At 37.7% G+C, this 20,939-nt stretch overlaps 1 protein-coding gene across 1 annotated transcript in view; it reads left to right on the top strand.

The window, feature by feature from the left end:
- Positions 1-20,939, top strand: part of LOC106089055 (uncharacterized) — a 600,966-nt gene continuing 580,027 nt past the window's right edge. The window contains exon 1 of the mRNA XM_059364130.1: positions 1-469. The gene's annotated coding sequence lies outside the window, so the exon portion shown is untranslated. The remainder of the gene's footprint in view (positions 470-20,939) is intronic.

The following is a 20,939-nucleotide window of genomic DNA, read 5'->3' as shown; positions in this document are numbered from 1 at the left end:
AAAATAAAAATTACAAGTTCTTTTTCTAACAAAAGATGATGCAAGTGAAATAGAAGTTTCGTATATGTGTGCGTGTAGATAACGGCGGCTCATCCACTAAAAGAAATGAAAAATGTCGTGTGCCATTCAGCAAGTGTTAATAAAACAGACTGAGGTCCGGTTCAATTGTAGTTTGTATGAAAATTAAAAAAATGGCTAATAAAAAGTAAAAGTAGTGAACTATTTAAAATGTATACTTCAAACAAATTAACAATTACAAGCTTCTTTGTAAACAAAAAGGAATGAAAGCGAAATACCATTTTCCTATAAGTCTGTGTGTGTGTAAAAAAATGACGTTTCAGCAACTACAATAAAAGAAATGAATAACGAAGTGTGCCAATTTGCCAGCACAAATAAAATAGACAAAGATGCTGTTAAATGATATTATGGAGTACTTTTTTCCCCGATATTGACACTCAACATGTAACAGGTAAGAACAAAACCGAACAAATATTTGTATATTAAGTCAAAGAAATTAATCAATTTTTGAATTATTGTGATTACTTATTGGGTTACAAATCACATTCGTTTCTAATATTTCTCAGTTTAAATTATTATTAAATTGTGTTTTCGCTTGCAAAAACAAGTTGCCAACGAACCCCTTATCCACATCGTTAATTACCAAGTTATTTTCTATAAGCAAGTGTTTTTCGATATGAAATAAAATTTTTGTTGAAAATTTCATCAATTTCATGAAATCATAGTGTGTGTTTATACTATCATCATCATTTCATTTGTAACTCATCTATGAATTGAGACATTTTAAGTGTACGAGTATTTAGCCAAGTCCGTCCGTGTGCCGAAGCACGCTAACTTTCGAAGGAGTTAACGTGCTTTCGCACAAATACTTCTGTTTGTGCAGGTCAGTTGGGATTGTAAATGGACCAATCCGGTTCAGATTTTTATATGGCTGCCATATAAACCGATCTCCCGATTTGACTTCTTAAGCCTCTAGAGGGCCCATTTATTATACGATTTGGCTGACATTTTGTGCTATGACATTCAACAGATGTGTCCAATATGGTCCACTTCGGTTCATAACCTCATATAGCTCTCTTATAAACCGACCTGCAAATTATACTTCTTGAGCCTCTAGAGAGCGCAATTTCTATTCAATTTGGTTGAAATTTTGCCCCATTACATTTTCTTTGACATTCAACCGATGTGCAATGTATGGTTCGAATAGTTTCAAAACCTGATATAGCTGCATATAAACCGTCCTCCTCATACTTCTTAGCTTCTAAAGGAAGCAATTATTATCAGATTTAGCTGCACAATGACTTCTTCTATGACCTTCAACATAGGTGGTCAACATGGCTTGAATCAGTCAAAAACCTGATATAGCTCCCACATAAACCGATCTCCTAGTTGACTTCTTGAGCCCCTACTAGAGATGGCAAAATATAGATGGCACCATCGATTTATGAAGTATTATACTTATTTATTTTTTATAATTTGATTTGAAAATCAAACATTTAAACACAACAACTAACGACAATAACAATTAAGGATATTGTAAATAGTACGGAATTCCAAACTTAAAATTTTCTTTTTCGAGGTTATTTGTCAGTTTTAAGAACGCACAACAAGTGGATTACTGGCTAAGGTGTATGTCCATAGTGACATAGGGCGGATTAATCTGCACCCTCTTTTCAACATAACCTAATCAACTTTACCAGGTGATTTCTTAATTTCAGTTTTTGGGGTTTCCAAAGGAATAGGCTAGGGGTGCAGAAAACTAAAAATTTTTTACGCTAGCTTTGGTGCTCTATTCACACATAATCTTATTCTCTTGGCTTCACTCGTTGTAGAGACAGCAGCGAATAAACACATGCATGGGTGTACGTATCATTTTTCTGTTTTTAATCTTAAAAAATAATGTTTTCTTCCGATTAAAAGCTAGACAGGAAAGAAAAAGTTATTTAATAATATTGCCTATGAAAATTTCACTAACAGGGGCAAACTTCTCACTTATCAATAAGTGCAATCCGATTCAAGCTTTAAGCTCAATGATAAGGGGCTTCCTCTTTGCAGAGAAGTTTTTACATGGCATAGTACCTCAGAAATATTGCCTGCATTAGGAGGGGAAACCACCGATGAAATTTTTTTCTGATGGTCCCACCAGTATTCGAACCCAGGCGTTCAGTGTTTTTTTTTTTATTATTCTTATTTTTTCTTAATATTATATTTACTTTAAAAAAAAAATCATTGGTTCTGTAAAATTATTTATTTTTCTGTCATGGTATTAATTAAAAATTTAGAGAATAAGAAATTAACGCACGTTTACAATATCATTTCCATTTTGTGCACATCTGTCATTGGCATAAAACCAAAGATTTTAGGAATTTTTCAAGTTGGCCTATAAATTTGATATAAACGGTGCCAAAAGATAAAGAAAATTTTTATTTGTGTATTTCACAAACTTTTTCAACACAAATGAGCGTAATTTTGTAATAATTTTTTATTTACGAAGAAGCAAAAAGAGGAATTGGTTAAAATGCTGAATTCGACATTCCAACTTGCAGAAATCTAAAACCCCGTTTACACTGCTCATTAAATCCGGTTTTAAGGCACGCATCAGCTGATTTTATAAATGATCGTGACATTTAATTCGGATTTAAAGAGCAGTGTAAACGGGGTTTAATCTGCCAATTTTACGACATTAGGAAAACAAAGCAGACCGTATGTCTTGGTCGTATTCGGTCTTTACACAAAACCAACCAAAGACCGTATGTATGCGACCAAGGCAATGAAAAAAAAAAAAATGGAAGTAATATAACAAATTCGTATACGTGTATTCAGATAAAAAGAATTTTGAAAAACAACAACTTTGGTCGAAATAACGACGACGAAATTTGTCAATTTTCCCGTAACAATTTATTTTGAATCTTAGCGACCGATAGTACAAATTTGTTGTTGAAAGGCAATCTTTGCAATCCAACATATAAAAAAAACAACAAAGATATATCCATAAGTAAGACAAAAAAACATTTAACCAGCCACCACATGTGCTTTGCTGGACGCACAGCTTCGGAGTGGTGATGTCTTTATTTTCTTTTTTCGGCTTGCGCCGCGTTGCTTTTCTCGTTCGTTTTACTTCTGCTCTCGGGGTATTCTCTGTTGCTCTCTCTACTATTACCTTTGAAGACAAATTTTAATAAATTTGGCGCCACAGAGGATTGAACTTATGATGTCATGCTTGTTTGCCTTGCACGCATCCTGTTCTTCTTCCTTATGATGAAATAACTCAATAAGTATTACTGCACAGTAAAAAGTGTCCCAATTAATCAAATTAAAAAAAAGTAAAAACCACAAAAAAAAATTTTATTACGAAAAACATAGTTTTTCCGACGAAATTTCTTAAATAAATTTGAAAGAAAAAAATTTATTTTGACCGACCTGGGGATTCGAACCTTGGTTTGCAAGTCATGAATGCCATAAGAGTTTGTTGCGCTACATAGTAGAGCGCCTATTTTAACAACTATCTCAACTAAAGGATTTGTTAAAAATCCACAAATTTTCTATTATTTTGTCTGTCAAGTCTCTACAAGCCTACTTCAATAAATAATGTCATCAATTCAATTCTAAAATTCGTTAAGAATTAAAAGGTTCACATACAAATTTGGTAATTGGTTTTTTCTAGGAGTAATTTTTTCCTGTGTATGTGTGTTTTTGTACTACAAGTTCTTAACACATTTTCTCAGTGCAAAACGGGGATTGATACTGTGAAAAAGTATTTCTTTAAGAAAACAAATAAAATAATATTTATATACAAACTTACTAGCTATACCCGCTCTGCTGGGCCTTCAATAATTCCAACCGAAAAATAAGTTTCTTACTTACTACCATATGTTTCTCCCCAGTACATTTGTTTATCTACTACGAAATACTTTCTATTGGACCCCATATAGCCGTGATTGACAAATATTCACATTTTGTGAAATGTGAATATCACTTGAAACTCATTTTTAATGCCATATTCGTAATCTACACCCGAATACCTTTTATTTGATACCCACATTGTCATGATGGCATAAAATTCTCACTTGGGACGGTTTTGATTTTGGGGCTGCCCCTTGGAAATTACACCCAATTTTTAATATTCGATAATCATATACGTACTCTACTCTCGAATACCTTTCATTGGAGTCCCATATTGTCCCGATCGGTCCACTTTTGTTTTTAGGTGACACTTTTGATGCGGATTTGGGCTTCGGGCGGCGCCCTAGGTACTTGTATTAAATTTTCGACATCATATTCGTATTTAACTCCCAAATACCTTTGATTTGAGTCCCATATGGTCTCGATCGGCCCACTTTGATTTTGGGCGGTACTTGTGGGGCGTTTTGGGATTGGGACGTCTCCCTAGATACCTGGATTCAATTTTTAATATCATATTTATACTATACTCCCAAATACCTTTCATTGGTGTCTTATATTGTCCCGATCGGTCCACTTTTTATTTTAGACGGTACGCTTGGGACGACGCTATATTCGACATTATATTCGTATTCTACTCCCGAATACCTGTCATTTCAGTCCCATATTGTCCTGATCGGTCCACTTTTGATTTTAGGCGCTACTTTTGGGGCAGCCTACTAGATACTTGGACCTAATTTTTAATACCATGTTCGTTTTTAACTCGCCAATACCTTTCATTTGAGTCCCATACTGTCCCAATCGGTAAATGTGTCCTGTTGGGGGGTTTTAGGGAGGGTGGGGATGGCGTCAGACACAAAGGAATAAATTTGTATGTCCGATTTATACTCACTTTTAAATACCTTTCATTTGATACCCATATTGCTCAAAGCGGTAAGTGTCTTGTAAGTGGTGTTTTTTAGGGGTGGGGGACCCTCCGACACTTAGTGTACCATTTTTATGCCAAGTTCGCACTCTACTCATAAATACCTTTCATTTGATACCCATATTGTCCCAATCGGTAAACATGTCCGTTCGGGTTGGGAAGGCAATATTTATGCAAAATTATTAGTGTTTTTGGTCCCGTCATCAACGGCAAAATTTTGTAGCCTGGCAACCATAGACAAAAAACGATCTGCCAAAGCTAATTGTGTTATGCTTCGTGCTCAGTTCTTATTGGCAATTACATCTGAAAGGATGTTCGGCATATTCACGCCAACTTAAATTGATAAACGCGATAAAATAATAAGTGAATTTGTGAAAAAACTAATATAAACTTAAGAAGTGAATCGTATAACACGAGTACATCAATGAAAAATAAAAATTACAAGCTGTTTTCTAACTAAAGATGATGCAATAGAAAAAATAGAAGTTTCGTATATGTGTGTGTGTGTAAATAACTACGGCTCATCCACTAAACGAAATGAAAAAGGTCGTGTGCCATTCAGCAAGCATTAATACATTATACTGAGTCCCGGGTAAATTTTAGTTTGGGAAAGATTTTGTGAAAAAACTAATAAAAAGCAAAACAGTGAACTATTTCAAACGTATACTTAAAAAAATTAACAATTACTAGCGCTTTTATAAATGAAAGAAAATCAAAGCGAAATATAGATTTTGTAATAAAGTGTGTGTGTTTGTGTGTGTTAATAATTACGGCTCAACAACTAACAGTAATGTAAAACGAAATGTGCCATTTTGCCGGCGTAAATAAACTAGACTGAGATGCTGTTCAACGATATTCTGCAGTAAAATTTTCTCGAAATTAACATTCAATATGTAACAGGTAAGAATAAAACTGAAAATATATGGGTTTATTAACTTAACAATTATTGAACTATTGTGATTAATGCGTTAAGAATGTTTATGTTGGGTTACAAATCACATTTGTTTCTAATATTTCTCTTTTGATGTTCGCTTGCAAAAAAAGTTGCCAAAAAACCCGTTATGTCAAATCTCCACACCATTAATAACTTAGTTATTCTTTATAACCAAGTGGATTTCGATAACACGGTTTAGGTTACAAATTTCAATAATTGCATTTATAACACTTCCTGGCTACATTTTATAATTCCATTCACAATAACCCATGGTGCTTGTCTATGCTAGCAATAACTAATAGCATACCTTCAGGCGTAAATTACATACGTTGAATTATTTTAAGCCCAAAACTGCGGAACTAAATCGAAAAGCAAAACAAAGTATAACACCTGTATTCACAAAACTTAATGCAGACTTGAAATAGGTTTATTGGACAGATTTCCTCTATAGAACTTTGAAATAAACTTTATTATTAGATATAATGATTTTTATATAGTTGTACGTGCGTGACGAACGCTACATTTTTACACATTTTTTGATTGAAATATATGATTTTCTTTGTGATGTGAAAAAAATTCTTTTATCTACATATAGTGAATTTAGGGATTTGAAAATACTTCCGAATAAAAAAAATTGTTCTCCTATACATAATAAAAAATTAGCGTGAAGTTGTGTGGCGCACGTTACAAAAATGGAAGTGTCTTTGGAGGTTAATGTATATTTTGGTAATTTCAAGCGAGTTTTGAGTACCTAGTTAACCTCAAAAAATGTTATTCTATGATTTAAAGATGAACAAACAGCAATCTTAAATTTTTGTCTAAACAACCCAAAACTTTTTTAAATTTTTTGTCTAAAGCCTCCATGCCTGAAACCTCGTTTGGTATTGAATGGTTCGGAGAAATTCTTTCCTATTATTACTGAGAAACGTGTATTAGCAAGTGTCATCGTGCAAACCCAGACATGGCTTGAAATACCTTTGAATGTATAGGGCTATCAAAAGCGGCTTTTTAGTCAACAAAGATATGGTAGGTATTGATTTGTCTTTCTCGGGTCTTTTTCAGGTTTGGCGCAGTGTGAATATCTGGTCCAGGGTGAATTTACCAGGCCGCATGGATAGGGCCCAATTATCTCATTGACTTTAGGTTTTAATCTTTCACACAGTACGCTCGAGAGTATCGTGTATGCGATGGGAAGGGGACGTATTCCTCTGCAGTTGGCATATTACGTCTTGTCTCCTTTCTGGTGTACGGGACATAGTAGGCGTAGGTTCCAATCATCGGGTATGCGTTCTTCTAGCCAGATCGCGCAGACAAGCTGATGCATACGCCTTATCAGCATGTCGCCTCCGGTCTTAAATAGTTTAGCGGCAACTCGTCGGCTCCTGCAGCCTTCTTGTTCTTCACTCGGGTCATAGCTACTTGGATCTCATTCTGACTAGGAGGTAAACATTCAATACCATCGTCAGGGATTGGTTCTGCGGTGTCCTCTTCGCTGCCGCTGAAATCTGGTGCTGCTAATTACCACGTTCTTTGCCGCGGCTAAATCTATTAGCCTCAATCCATTATGGGAGGTTTCTTTGTGTAGGCTAAAATTTCCGACTGTTGGATAACGATATTTTCCTTCCCCATCTTTGCATTAAAATCTCCCAGAACGATTTTAATATCCAGGGAGGGCCAGTGATGACACTCTCTCTCTATCTCTAAGCGCTCATATAAAATATTTTTGGTCTGCTCGTCCTTGTCTTCCGTCGGGGCACAAATAAGGCTGATGTTGAAGAATATGGATTGTGGTGAGCCTCTCATCCACCGGAGTAAAGCTGTAGACAAGGTGTTTCAGTCTCCGACTAGCCACAAATCCACAGCCAAAATCATGCCTTGCGCTATGGCAGCTCTAGTATAGTTTGTCACCATTTGGTGTTGTTGTGACGCCATTTCCGGTCCATCCACTTCCTGTAAGGCGGTAATGTGCAACAGTGCATATACCGCACCTTTTCTAAAAAGATTGCGGACATTCCAGGTGCAGATCCGCAAATCAAGGCCCTGTATTTTCTTTTGCGTGATTCGTTAACGTTAGGGAGTTCGTTTTTTCTATTCTTTTGTTTCTCAGAATAATTGCAATTTCACCAGGGCGGTTTACTGACCCAGCGCCCCGCATGGGTCTTGTGAGATCGCACATTTATCCCTGAGTGTCGCGAGCCGCTTGCTCCAAGATCCAACGCTTGCCTCCAGTCGTCCCTAACCTGGGAACAGACGCTGATGTTGGCCATTGGTTATTTAAAGGCTTCAATAACTCGTCTTGTCATCTAGAGTATCATTGGCACTTAGTATTTAAGTAAGAGTCAGTGTCACCTGACCCCTCATTGAGACCCTCCTCTCGAAATCTCTGACTGCCCGCGGCCGCATTTGCGGCTATTCCGTATAAAAATGAAGCTCTCAGCTAAGCTTCCCGTGATAACAAAGAAGATCGCACAAGTCGGGGCTCAAAGTTTCAGCCCGTGTGGTGCTCATACTTATTCCGTGTTGGCCGAGCATACTGTTTGCCACACATCGAAATACCCATTTCAGGCCCTATAAGTATATAGAATCCAGATCGTCGTAAAAATCTAAAACGATCTAGCCATATCCGTCCGTACGTCTGTCCGTCTGTCTGTCTGTAATTCCGTCCGTCTGTCTATCTGTCCGTCCGTCTGTCTATCTGTCTGTCCGTCCGTCTGTCTGTTTGTTGACATTTTTAAAAATAGAGACATTGAGCTGAAAGTTTGGATAGATTCTTGTTTGTCCATAGGCAGGTTAACTTCGAAGATGGGCTATATCGGCTATATCTTGATATAGCCCCCATATATACACCGATCTTAGGCCCATAAAAGCCACATTTATTAACCGATTTTGATGAAATTTAAGGCAGTGAGTTGCGTTAGACCACTCGAAATACTTCTTCAATTTGACCCAGATCGGTCCAGATTTGAATATAGCTGCCATATAGACCGATCTCTCGATTTAAGGTATTGGCACCATAAAAGGCGCATTTATTATCCGATTTCGCTGAAATTTGACACAGTGACTTATGTTAGGCCTTTCGACATCCGTGTTGTATATGGTTCAGATCGGTCTATATTTGGATATAGCTGCCAAAAAGACCAATATTGAACCAGTATTGAACTGTGACTTGTATTAATTAGACCACTCAATGTCCGTGCTGAATTTGTTCCAAATCGGAACATATTTGAATAGAGCTGTTATGGGTGCATAAATATTGCATTTTTCACCGGACTATGACGAAGGGTGGGGGAGTAAATTTGGAAGCTTGAAATTTTGCACAAACACTTCTGATTAGTGTAGATCGGTTAAGATTGTAAATTGTCCAAATTGATATAGCTGCCATATAAACCGATCTCTCGATTAGACTTCTTGAGCTTTTAGAGGGCGCAATTTTTATCCGATTGGGCTGAAATTCAAAGGCTGAAATGTCAAAATCAAGATCAGTCCATAACCTGATATAGCTGCCATATAAACCGATCTCCAGATTAGACTTCTCAGCTTTTAGAGGGCGCAATTCTTTAACGATTTGGCGATTTTGACTTGAAACATCTGTGCCAAGAATGGTATAAATCAGTTCATAACCTGATATTGCTTCATATAAACCGATCTCTCGATTTGACTTTTTGAGCCACTAGAGGGCGCAACTCTTATCCGATTTGGCTTAAATTTTGCACATATCGTTGATGAATGACTTCCAAAAACTGTGCCAACTATGGCCTAAATCGGTTGATTGCACGATGCAGCTGCCATATAAACCGATCTTGGGTCTTGAGCTCTTGAGTTTCTAGATGGCGCAATTCTTTAACGATTTGGCTGAAATTTTGTGCGTGGTGTTTTGTTTTGACTTTGAACATCTGTGTCAAGTATGGTATAAATCAGTCCATAACCTGATATTGCTTCATATAAACCGATCTCCCGATTTGACTTCTTGAGCCACTAGAGGGCGCAATTCTTATCCGATTTGGCTGTAATTTTGCTCATATCGTTGAGGAATGATTTCCAATAACTGTGCCAAGTATGGCCTTAATCGGTTGACTACCTGATACAGCTGTCATATAAACCGATCTTGGATCTTGAGCTCTTGAGCTTCTAGATGGCGCAATTCTTATCTGATTTGGCTGAAATTTTGAACATGTTGTTTTAGTATTACTTCCAACAATTGTGCTAAGTGTGGTTTAAATCGGTTTATAACCTGATATAGCTACCATATAAACCGACCTCCCAATTAGACTTCTTGAGCGTCTAGAGGGCGCAATTCCTAGCCCATTTGGCTGTAATTTTGCTCATATCGTTGAGGAATGACTTCCAATAACTGTACCAAGTATGGCCTAAATCAGTTGATAACCTGATATAGCTGCCATATAAACCGATTTTAAACTGTGAGTCACTGGAGGGCGCAATTATTATTCGATTTAACTGACATTTTGGAGGTGATGTTTTTCTATGACTTCTGTTTGTCTTTAGAAAACCACTCCCCCTTGCCCTAATTTTCAGAAACGCCAGATATCGGAGACGGGAGATGCGATTTAAGCGAAATTTTGTGTGCTCTCTTATAGCATCCAATTGGGCGATACTATAATTGGGTGACCACCCCAACCCCCAAAATACCCCTAAATCGGACATATTTACCGACCATGGCCATATGGGGCTAAAATGAAAGGTATTGGGGAGTAGAGCACGAAATTGAAACTCAATTTCGGTAACAAGTTTCTGGTGGTCTATTCTTTCCCCAAAACACCCCACAAACAGGAATTATTTACTGAACACGGCAATAAGGGGAATCAAATAAAAGGTACTTGGGTGAAGAATACGAATCTGGTAGGCCCAAGTATTTGAGACACCGCCCCTCCCCCAAAACACCCCCCAAAGAGCAAATTTACCGATTATGGCAATATGTGAGTCAAATAAAAGTTATTTGAGATTAGCCAACGCATTTGATATCCACTTTTGGGGCCAAGTGTTTGGAGGACGCTTCATCGCACAAACTTCCCTTAAACCAATGGCAATTTGGAGTTCAAATAAATGTATTTGCTATTAAAAAGTAGATCACGATGCTGATATTTTTTTCATCAGCATCGTGATCTGGGTGACTACACCACATCCACCCCCCAAAAGATCCCAAAATCGGACATATTTATATACCGACCATGGCAATATCGGGGTCAAATGGAAGGTATTTGGGAGTAGAGTACGAAATTGATACCCACATTCGAGCCCACGTTTTGGGCTCAAATAAAGTCTTTTAAGAATGGAGTACATCTAACATCCAAACTAAAATGACCCTCAACATGAGCGAATTCATGACCTATAAAGATCATATGGGATTGAGATAAAGGCTTTTATATTGTTATACTGTTAGTCAAGTGATGTACATATAGACCAAAAATTCTTAAATTGTCGAAAATATATATTTAAAGGATATATTTTTGTTCCATATTATATAAAAGAAGGCGCAGCGTAGCGGGCCCGGCTCAGCTAGTTTATTCTAAAAATTTTGGGATATTACAAACGAAATGACGAGCTTTGGCGAAAAATGCACCCCCAGTTCTGAACCCAGCAACGAGATTGTGAAGTCAGTGATGTTTCATACTCATACTCATCCTCCTCCTCTTCCTCCTAAATTTTGAATAAAAATGAAAATTGAAAAAAAAACGCCGTAGGTGAATGTAATTTATTTGTTTTATGCGTTCTCTTAATCTACTCCTTAATACCTTTCATTTGGTACCCACATTTCCAAGGGTTAAAGGGGTCCAAAATCCTCAAGATACCGTAGGTTATTCCCTGGTCCAATTTTTATTTTTTGTTTTACCATATTCGTAATCTGCTCGCTAATGCAAATTTTGCCCATGAACAATCCACTAAGGAACAGGGGCAAACTTCTCACGTATCAATGAGCGCAGTCCGATTCAAGTTTAAGCTCAATAATAAGGGGTCTCCTTTTTAAAGACGAGTCCGAACGGCGTGCCGCAGTGCGACACCTCTTTGGAGAGAAGTTTTACATGGTACATAGTACCTCGCAAATGTTGCCAGCATTAGGAGGGGAAAACCACCGCTGACAATTTTTTTCTGATGGTCACGCCAGGATTCGAACCCAGGCGTTAAGCGTCATAGGCGGACATGCTAACCTCTGCGCTACGGTGGCCTCCAATCTGCTCGCTAATACCTTTGATGTAATACTCATATTGCATAGATTGCAGAGCCTCACCCCCATTATTTGGTGGTGGGTACGTTAGGTTAGGTTGAAAATAGGGTGCAGATATTAATCCGCCCCATGCCAATATGGACATACACCTAAGCCAGTAATCGGTTTGTTGTGCGCTCTAAAAACTATAGACTAACGTCTAAAAAGAAAATTTTAAATTAGGAATTCTGTGCTACTTACAAAATCCTTTATTGTTTTCAATACCACTCCCCTAAGTTGGATCATGTCTGGTATTGTGTCTCCTCCTAAGTGCCAGTATCTATTAGACGCGAAAGCCGGGCAGTGACAAAGGAAATGCTCCAACGTCTCATTATCTTCCCCGCATGCCCTACACATGCTGTCATTCGCCGCACCGATTTTACATAAGTGAGCTCGTAGTCCTATGTGTCCCGTTATAATACCAATAGCTATACTGACCTCCATCTTACTTCCTTTCAGTAATAGCATCGTCTTCTCACGATCTGAATCCCCCCATTGGATTTTCGCCGTCCTACCGACCGTTTCACTGTTGCACAATGTTACATGCGCATTCGTCGCCCACTGCCTTCACTCGGACTGCGTCGACTCGAAAGGATTCGGTTTAACCAAGTTTATTGACGACAGTCCTCTCGTCTGCTATTTCATTTCCCCTTACTCCGTTATGGCCCGGCACCCAAAACGATGCGGATTTTGCCATCCTCAGAGAAGGCGTTAAACTCATTCTTACACTGCAAGACTGTTCATGACCATACCGTCCTGGTTGTTATTGCCTTTATGGCAATTTCCTGCCCGGCACTCAAACGATGCGGATTTTGCCATCCTCAGAGAATTTCGTTAATCTCATTCTTACACTGCAAGACTGTTCGTGACTTTACCGTCCTGGTTGTTATGGCCCTTATGGCAATTTTTCTGTCGGTAAAGATGTTCACACCCGAAGTCCTCGCGTTAGCACCACACCACTTCACGCATTCCGTGATCGGCCGGATCTCCGCCTGCAGGATCGTATTATGGTCAGGCAGTCTAAAACAGATCTCAGTCCCCCAGGCCACTCTGTGGGTGGGTGTGGTGGGTATAAAACGTAGCATTTTTAATTGTCATGGATTCGACTTCGGAGTCTGAGTTTGAGTAGAGCAATTTGCCTGGAGTCGGAGTCAAGTCAAAATTGCTCAACCTCATAGCCCTGGATATAAGTATGGATATGGTAGTGGAGTTATAATAAAATAGGAAGATGCATATATCCATGGTGGTGGGCATCAATAGTTCGGGACAGCTGAACTTGACATATTTTTATTTGTTTTGTTTTGACGAATATTTTTTACCAATTTTTCTGTAGATAATATTGTCTTTGCTTTTTTTCCTGAAATAATTAGGGAACACTTTTTCTAGGTAAATTTGTTCAAAATATTTTTGTCTTTAATTATTTGTATATATAAATTTTGTATTTGCTTTTCAGGTTTTTTGCCTGTTAGGGCGAAGATTTTAAAATTTTATTTGCTTTTGTTGTCTTGCTTTGGATCTTTATTGGGCCATTGTTCAATGTCCTGGACATGATTTAAATCAGCTGGTGTTTCTCAAAACTCAAAAATATTAAATACTCTACACTCTCTTGCAATGATTCTCTTAAAAACACTTGTTTAGCTCTTTGGTCATTTCTCTCTCTCTCTCACTCTCTTTCGCTTGGTTACATGGGCAGCCTCCAAAAAGCTTTGCTTCTTGCCGCACAAAGTCCTTGGACCACATTTACACTATACGTACGGATGGCAGTAGGACACTTTGCAGCAGAAGCCCATCGCCAGCTTCCACATGTTCTTCCATCCATCCATCCAGTTCTGTTCAGTTCAGTTCAGTCAGTTTGAAACTCGTGAGCGACAGTGAAGGTTGTATGTGAATCTCGGCAAAGAAACCTTTTTCAGTGTAACACACACACACACACAAAAAAATAGTAAAACCGACAAAATAATACATTCTAAGGCATTTTTCAATCCTCCTCTATGCTTTGTAATACCTACTCTACCTTGTTGGATGTAATGATTGATGATGATAATAAGTTTATGTAAATGTAAAATTTAATTTAAACAAAACGAGTGTGCTGGTGTTGCATAAAGCAAAAAATAAAAGAATAAAATCTCCAAAGCATCACTGTAAAATCCTCAGAGCAAAAGTGAAATGAGAAGAAAATGTGAAAAATTATAAAAACCAAAAAAATAATCTTGGTTACATTTTTTGCCAAGAGCCGAGAAAAAGCTTGTGAAAATTTATGGCTAGCAAAGAAAAATTTTGAAAAATTTCCAAATAAATTCCGAAAATTCAATTTCATAGTGTTTGCCAAGAATCAAAAAAAAAAAAGTGCAGATGTCGATGAAGAAGATGAAAATGAAAGAAAAATATGAAAACCATCCACCACCAACGCCCCGTTAAACGTTGTAAATTTTCATGTATCAAAGGCAAAAAAAAAAAATAAAATAGAAAAAAACAAGAAAGAAGTCTGCCCCTTCCCCACCAACACCACTTTCCTTAGCCTCTTGTGGTGCCCTCTACATGGGGAAAATCGAACCAACGAAGCGTAGGAAAAACGTGCGTTTGTGTGCACATGTGTGTGCGTGTGTGCGTGTGTGCGAGGGCTTTAGCGAGTATGCTCGTATTTGTGAATGTTTTCGTTTCGCTTTGTTGTGTGATTGTGTCGAAATAAAATCAAAAGCAGATATTAACCAACCCTTGTGTCGCGAAGTGTTGTCTTATCCAGCAGCCACCAAAACGACCGTCCGAACGACCCACTAAACGACAAGCCAACCCACCCCCTCCTCTCTTATTTCTTGCAGCCGCTTAAGCTCTATAGACTTCTTGCTTTACGTTTGCTCTCAATTACAGCAAGAAGAGGAAGAATAAGAAGAAGCAGAGCAAGAAGCAGCAGCAGCGAAAAGCCTGACCACAAAGAAAGTTGGCTTCTGCTGCTGCTGCTTTTTGGGAAATTAAAAGAAAAACCAAAATAAAATAAAAATTTGAATACGTAATTAACCAGAAAACAGCACAATGACAACAGAACCCTCCAATCCCCAAGGACAATGGCATTTACAGTTAGCAAATAATTTTCTAATTATTTCTCTTTTTGTTTTTTTTTTTTGGTAAAATAAAAACCTATATGGACATCTCCTTTTATTTTGGAAGAGGTGATTTACAAGAAAAATTCATGACCTTTCAGCTCTTTTTGTGGTGTGTTTATCTATGACACTGCTAGTGCTTCATCTTATTTTTTTTTGTCTTTCATTTACTTCCGATTTGGGAGCCGCTCCCAAATTGCGAAAGTACCCCAAAAGGCAATAACAAAAACAAAAACAAATATACCAATACAAACTCTCACATAAATACCAATTTACGCACTCACGCACACGCACAGCGGCACAATGCCAGCAACAACAGAAGCAGCAGCGGCAGCGGCAGCATCAACATCAGCATCAGGAGCATTTTTGCACAGAAATAAATATTTGGAATTAAATTACAAAATTACAAGGAATTAAAATTTTTTTTTCGGAAATTTTGTTTAAATTGTTTATAAAATTCATATGTAAGATGAACATCCTTTGAAAGTTGTATACATTTGCTCCAAATTTAAAAATGCTTGTAACTCATTACTGCCTGAAAGAAAAAATAAGTATAAAGGCATTTTTTCGGCCGGATCGAACTTTGAATACCCACTACTTCAGCTATACATGTAAATCACATTTTAACAAATTCCATTGATAATATACCATTTATAAGCCCGTAGCAACTATATCAAAATATGGTCCGATCTGGGACAAACACAGCACGGACGTCGAGGATCTAATTCAGGTCACTTTTCTAAAAATGAGCGATATCGGGTAATAAATAAACCATTTATGGGTGAAACACCGTAAATCGAGAGATCGGTGTATATAACAGTTATTTTCGATTAACACCATATTCGGAACGGATTTCTGGTTTGGTCTGATTTGTATACAAAACTCGTATTCTACTCTTAAATACCTTTCATTTGATACCCATATTGTCCTAATCGTTGAACATGCCCGTTCTGTTGGGTTTTGAGATGGGGCGTCCCCCCAGGTTATTTGACCCAAAAATTTTATACCAATTTCGTCTTTTAGGGGTATCATAAGGTAGCGTTAAAAATTTCTCTTAAATCGGTGCACGCATCTCCGAGATCTGGCGTTTTTGAAAATTGTGGTATGGGGGAGGGTCCGCCCCCCTTTGAATATCAAATAATATAGTACCCCATTTTTACCGGGGGCTTAAACTCTACTATCTGTTAAAATTGCATAAAAATCGGTTCAGCCGTTTTTGAGTCTATACGGAACAGACAAACAAACAAACAACAATTCGGCAACAATTTCATTTTTATATAATAGAAGAATTTGAAATCATCAAAAATTGTTTGAAACACGGACGTCGAGGATCTTATTCAGACCATTTTTCCTAAATCGGGTAATAAATAAACCATTTATGGGTGAAAGACCCTGAATCGAGAGATCGGTGTATATGACAGTTATTTTCGATTAACACCATATTTGGGACGGATTTCTGGGGTCTTATATAACTCAGCGCACAAAATGTTTAAATCCCGTAATAAATTCTCCAGTTATAGGTACCATACATCGCACAGTGTTGCCAAATCAAAAATCTTGAAAATAAATCTGGAACTTTTGAACGGATTGTGATATGGACACGAATCTTAACACAGTCAATGTTGAGGTGTTTTCCAATAGAGCTCGTAAAACCCTGAAATGTCTTGTATATCTTTTACAGTTTATGAGTTATTGAACTTACAACAATTTTTTTTTGATTTCTAACGGACTGAAGAATCGGATTTCACAACGTGATACGGTAAACTTGTTGTAAATTTTTCTTAAGTTAAGTTATAAGTAGAGATGGGCGATGGGTAGATAACGAAAAGGTATTTACCTGGTAAATTGCATAAATACCCGGGTATTTACCCATATATACCCAAATGCTGGGTATTTATAATTTTGCAAATATCTTGGGTTTAAAAAACATTTTCCAAACAATTTTTGATGATTTCGTATTCTTTTTATATAAACCCGACCTTCTGATCCCATAAAATCTAAATTTTGTTTTATATAGCCGCTATATAGACCGATCTCCAGACTTAAAACCTTGAGGCAATAAATTGGTAATTTTACATCCGATTTCAATGAAATGTGAATTGTGGTCGGACCCTATTTGGATATAACTACCCTATAGACCGACCGCCCTATCTCCCTATATAGGGTATAAGGGCCATAAACGATCCATTTATTACCCGATTTCGGCATAGTGAGTTCTGGTAAAACCCTACCCATTCTTGTTAAATGTGGTCCAGATCGAATCATATTTGGATATAGCTGTCATATAGACCGGTCCGCCGATATAAGATATTGAGCCTATAAAAGGAGCATTTTATTTCGGTGAAATTTGAAACAATGAGCTTTGATACCCCTTTTTGTATAGCTGCCATATAGACCGATTTGCCTATATAGAGTATTGAGACTATAAAAGGAGCATTTTTCATCTGATTTTGGTGAAATTTGGAATAGTGAGTTTTGAGAAACTTCTACCCTTTTCTGTTATATATCGTCCAGATCGGGCCATATTTACCATATTTGGATATACCTTCAAACCGATCTCCCGATATGGATTATTGAGCCCATAAAAGGAGAATTTTTCATCAGATTTTGATGAAATTTGAAACAGTGAGTTTTGTTACTCCTTTCCACCTTTTTGTCGAATATCGTCTTGATTGGACCATATTTGGATATAGCTGCCATATAGACCAATCTCACTATATAATGTAATGAGCCTTAAAGAGGATCATTTTTCATACGATTTCGATGAAATTTCAAACAGTGAGCTTTGATACCCCTTTTACACCTTTTTGTCGAATATCGTCTAGATCGGACCATATTTGAATATAGCTGCCATATAGACCGATCTCTCAATATCGTGTACTGAGCCTATAAAAGGAGCATTTTTCAATTTCCGATTTCGATGAAATTTGAAACAGTGAGCTTTGGTACCCCTGTACCCCTTTTTGTTGAATATCTTTTAGATCGGACCATATTTGGATGTAGTTGCCATATAGACCGATTTTCCGTTCGACTCAGTATCACTTTCTCATTGGATTTAGCTATGTCCACCTGTCTGTCTGTGTACAGACAGAAAAACTGCAGGTCGCTCAGTATTCTTCAAATTTGGCACATCAATTTTTTTATGGCTTAGAGGGAAAATAGAAAAATCGGTTCAGATTTAGATATAAGTCCCATAAGTAGGTTCAATTTTGATTAATATTGCCGATATTTGGATCAATACTATCGAAATTTGGCAGGAAGATTTTTTTTTACGACATTACTGGTGAATTTCATAGAAATCGGTTCAGATTTAGTTATTGCTCTCATATTTGTATATATATATATATATATATGAGTGCAGTCCGATTCTAGTTTTAAGCTCAATGAAAAGGGGCCTCCTTTTTATAGCCGAGTCCAAACGGCGTGCCGCATTGCGATACCACTTTGGAAAGAAGTTTTACATGGCATAGTACCTCACAAATGTTGCCAACATTAGGAGGGGAAAACCACATCTGAAAATATTTTCTGATGGTTTAGCCAGGATTCGAACCCAGGCGTTCTGCGTCATTAGCGGACATTCCAACGTTGCGCAGTGACGCAATCTTCCCAAAATTTTGCACAACGCTTTCCTCGACTACTATCACAATATCTAAGAATTTTGCTTGAAATCGGTTCAGATTTAGATATAAATGCCATGTATGTATATCACCCGATTTTCACTCCTAGATCCACTGCATGCGCGTTCATCGACCAATTTGCCAAAATTTAGTACAACGCTTTCCTTGACGAGTACCACAATGTCTAAACAGTTTGATCGAAATAAGTTCAGATTTAGATATAGCTCCCATATATATATGTTCGTCAGATTTTGGGTAATTTGCAATAATGTTGTTATTTATCAACCGTAGTTATTAGAGTTTGAACATATTTGCTCGAAATTTGATCTGAACACATGCGCCGACGTCCATCAAAATTGATTCAGAATAAGATATAGCTCCCGCTTTGTTCTTATGTGGTTGGTGTAGGGTCTAATACAGTCGGCATCGTCCGATCATTGACTTTTCCTACTGTTTTTTTTTTTTTTAATTTAGGATTTACAACAATTTCGATACGGATATTGAGGATCGCAAGATACCTCACTGTGCCTAATTTCTGCGAAATCGTGTAATAAAGGCGGCTTCTATGGGCCTTGGACCTTAAATCGGGAGATCGGTCTAGATGGGGCTATAGTAAGATATTGGGCGATCTGGACCTTAATCAACCTTAATCTGCTTATGGTAAAATATTAACTGTGTGTACCTTCAGCTCAATATCTTTATTTTTTAAAGGATGTAGCGTGATCATAGACATACGAATAGAAGGACACACGGACAGACTTCACTAAAAAGATAGGGTTTGGTTGAATTGCAGTGACAGTGGCAACAACAATTGGCAATCAGACTACTATTTTTATGCCTTCCTCCATAGGATTGGGTATACCAATTCGTCATTCCGTTTGTAACTCATCGAAATATTGATCTGAGTTCCAACAAGGTATATATGCTTGATCGTCAGGGCATTTTAAGTCGATCTAGCCATATCGGTCCGTCTGTTGAAAGCAAGCTAACTTTCGAAGGAGTAGAGTAAGGCCCTTGAAACTTTGCACATACTTTTTATAAGTATCGGTCTGTTGGGATTGTAAATGGACCAAATCGGTACACGTTTTGATATAGCTGTCATGTACACCAATCTCCCGATTTGAATTCTAGAGCCTGTAGTGGACGATTGGGTTGAAAGTTTGCATGACTTCTAATAACTGTGCCAAGAATGGTCCAAAACGCTTCATAACCTCATATAGCTGCCATATAAATCGATTTGGCTGACATTTTGCGCGTGACGTTTTATTATAACTTCCAACCACTGGGCAAGGTTTTGTTTAAATCGGTCCATTACCTGATAAAGGGTGATTTTTTAGCTTTTACCTTTTTAGCAACACCGGTTTATACAGCTCATGTTTTATTTCACTCTCAAACATCTTCAGTTTGGTCTATATTTTAACCAAGAATCGTCTTACAAACGAACAACACTTGCAAACTATTGAATTTTGTTATCAAAAGGCGTGCTCTGTCAAGAAAGTTCATCGCACCCTCATTTTTGCTAATTTTTTCTCATTTTTGGCTCAATGGGTACATAAATAAGCAGAATTGTCGATTTTGTAGTGAAGATCAGCCAGAATCGTTGCAAGAGCTACCAATGCATCCAGAAAAAGTCACAGATTGGTGCGCGAAATGGGCTAGTGGCATCATTGGACCATACTTCTTCAATGATGATGTGAATTGTAACGTAACTATGAATGGTGAGCGCTACCGTGAGATGATATCCAACTGATGTTCCAATCATTGGGCATGCGTTCTTCTAGCTAAATTGCGCAGATGAGTTGATGCATACGTCTTATCAGCGTGTCGCCTCCCGTCTTAAACAGTTCAGCCGACAACCCATCGGCTCCAGCTGCCTTATTGTTTTTCAGCCGGGATACTGCTACGTGGACCTCGTTCTGAATGGATTGATGCTGTGGCATACCCATCGTAGCCACATCGGATACCAGCAGCTGGTAAAGGAGTTATTTCCATATCCTCAGCACACTATATGTATCACATACCAGATTTCCTTCTTAGTCTCTGCAGAAGGATGTGCCTGTATCAAAGCCATCGGTTTGATGTTTAATTCTATGGTAGAATTTTTAGACTTTATTTTGGCTCTTGAACATTTTGATTCACTCGCACATACGACTTTGCATTTCCGTCTTTTTCTTCTTGAGGAAGAGACGATTCTCCTCTCTCCTTTTCTCCCGATACTTCTCCTTCG

The sequence above is a fragment of the Stomoxys calcitrans genome, chromosome 2, assembly GCF_963082655.1.
Source record: "Stomoxys calcitrans chromosome 2, idStoCalc2.1, whole genome shotgun sequence".
Lineage (NCBI taxonomy): Eukaryota > Metazoa > Arthropoda > Insecta > Diptera > Muscidae > Stomoxys > Stomoxys calcitrans.
The sequence above is the reverse complement of the archived record's forward strand: the minus strand, read 5'-3'. Positions and strand labels throughout refer to the sequence as shown.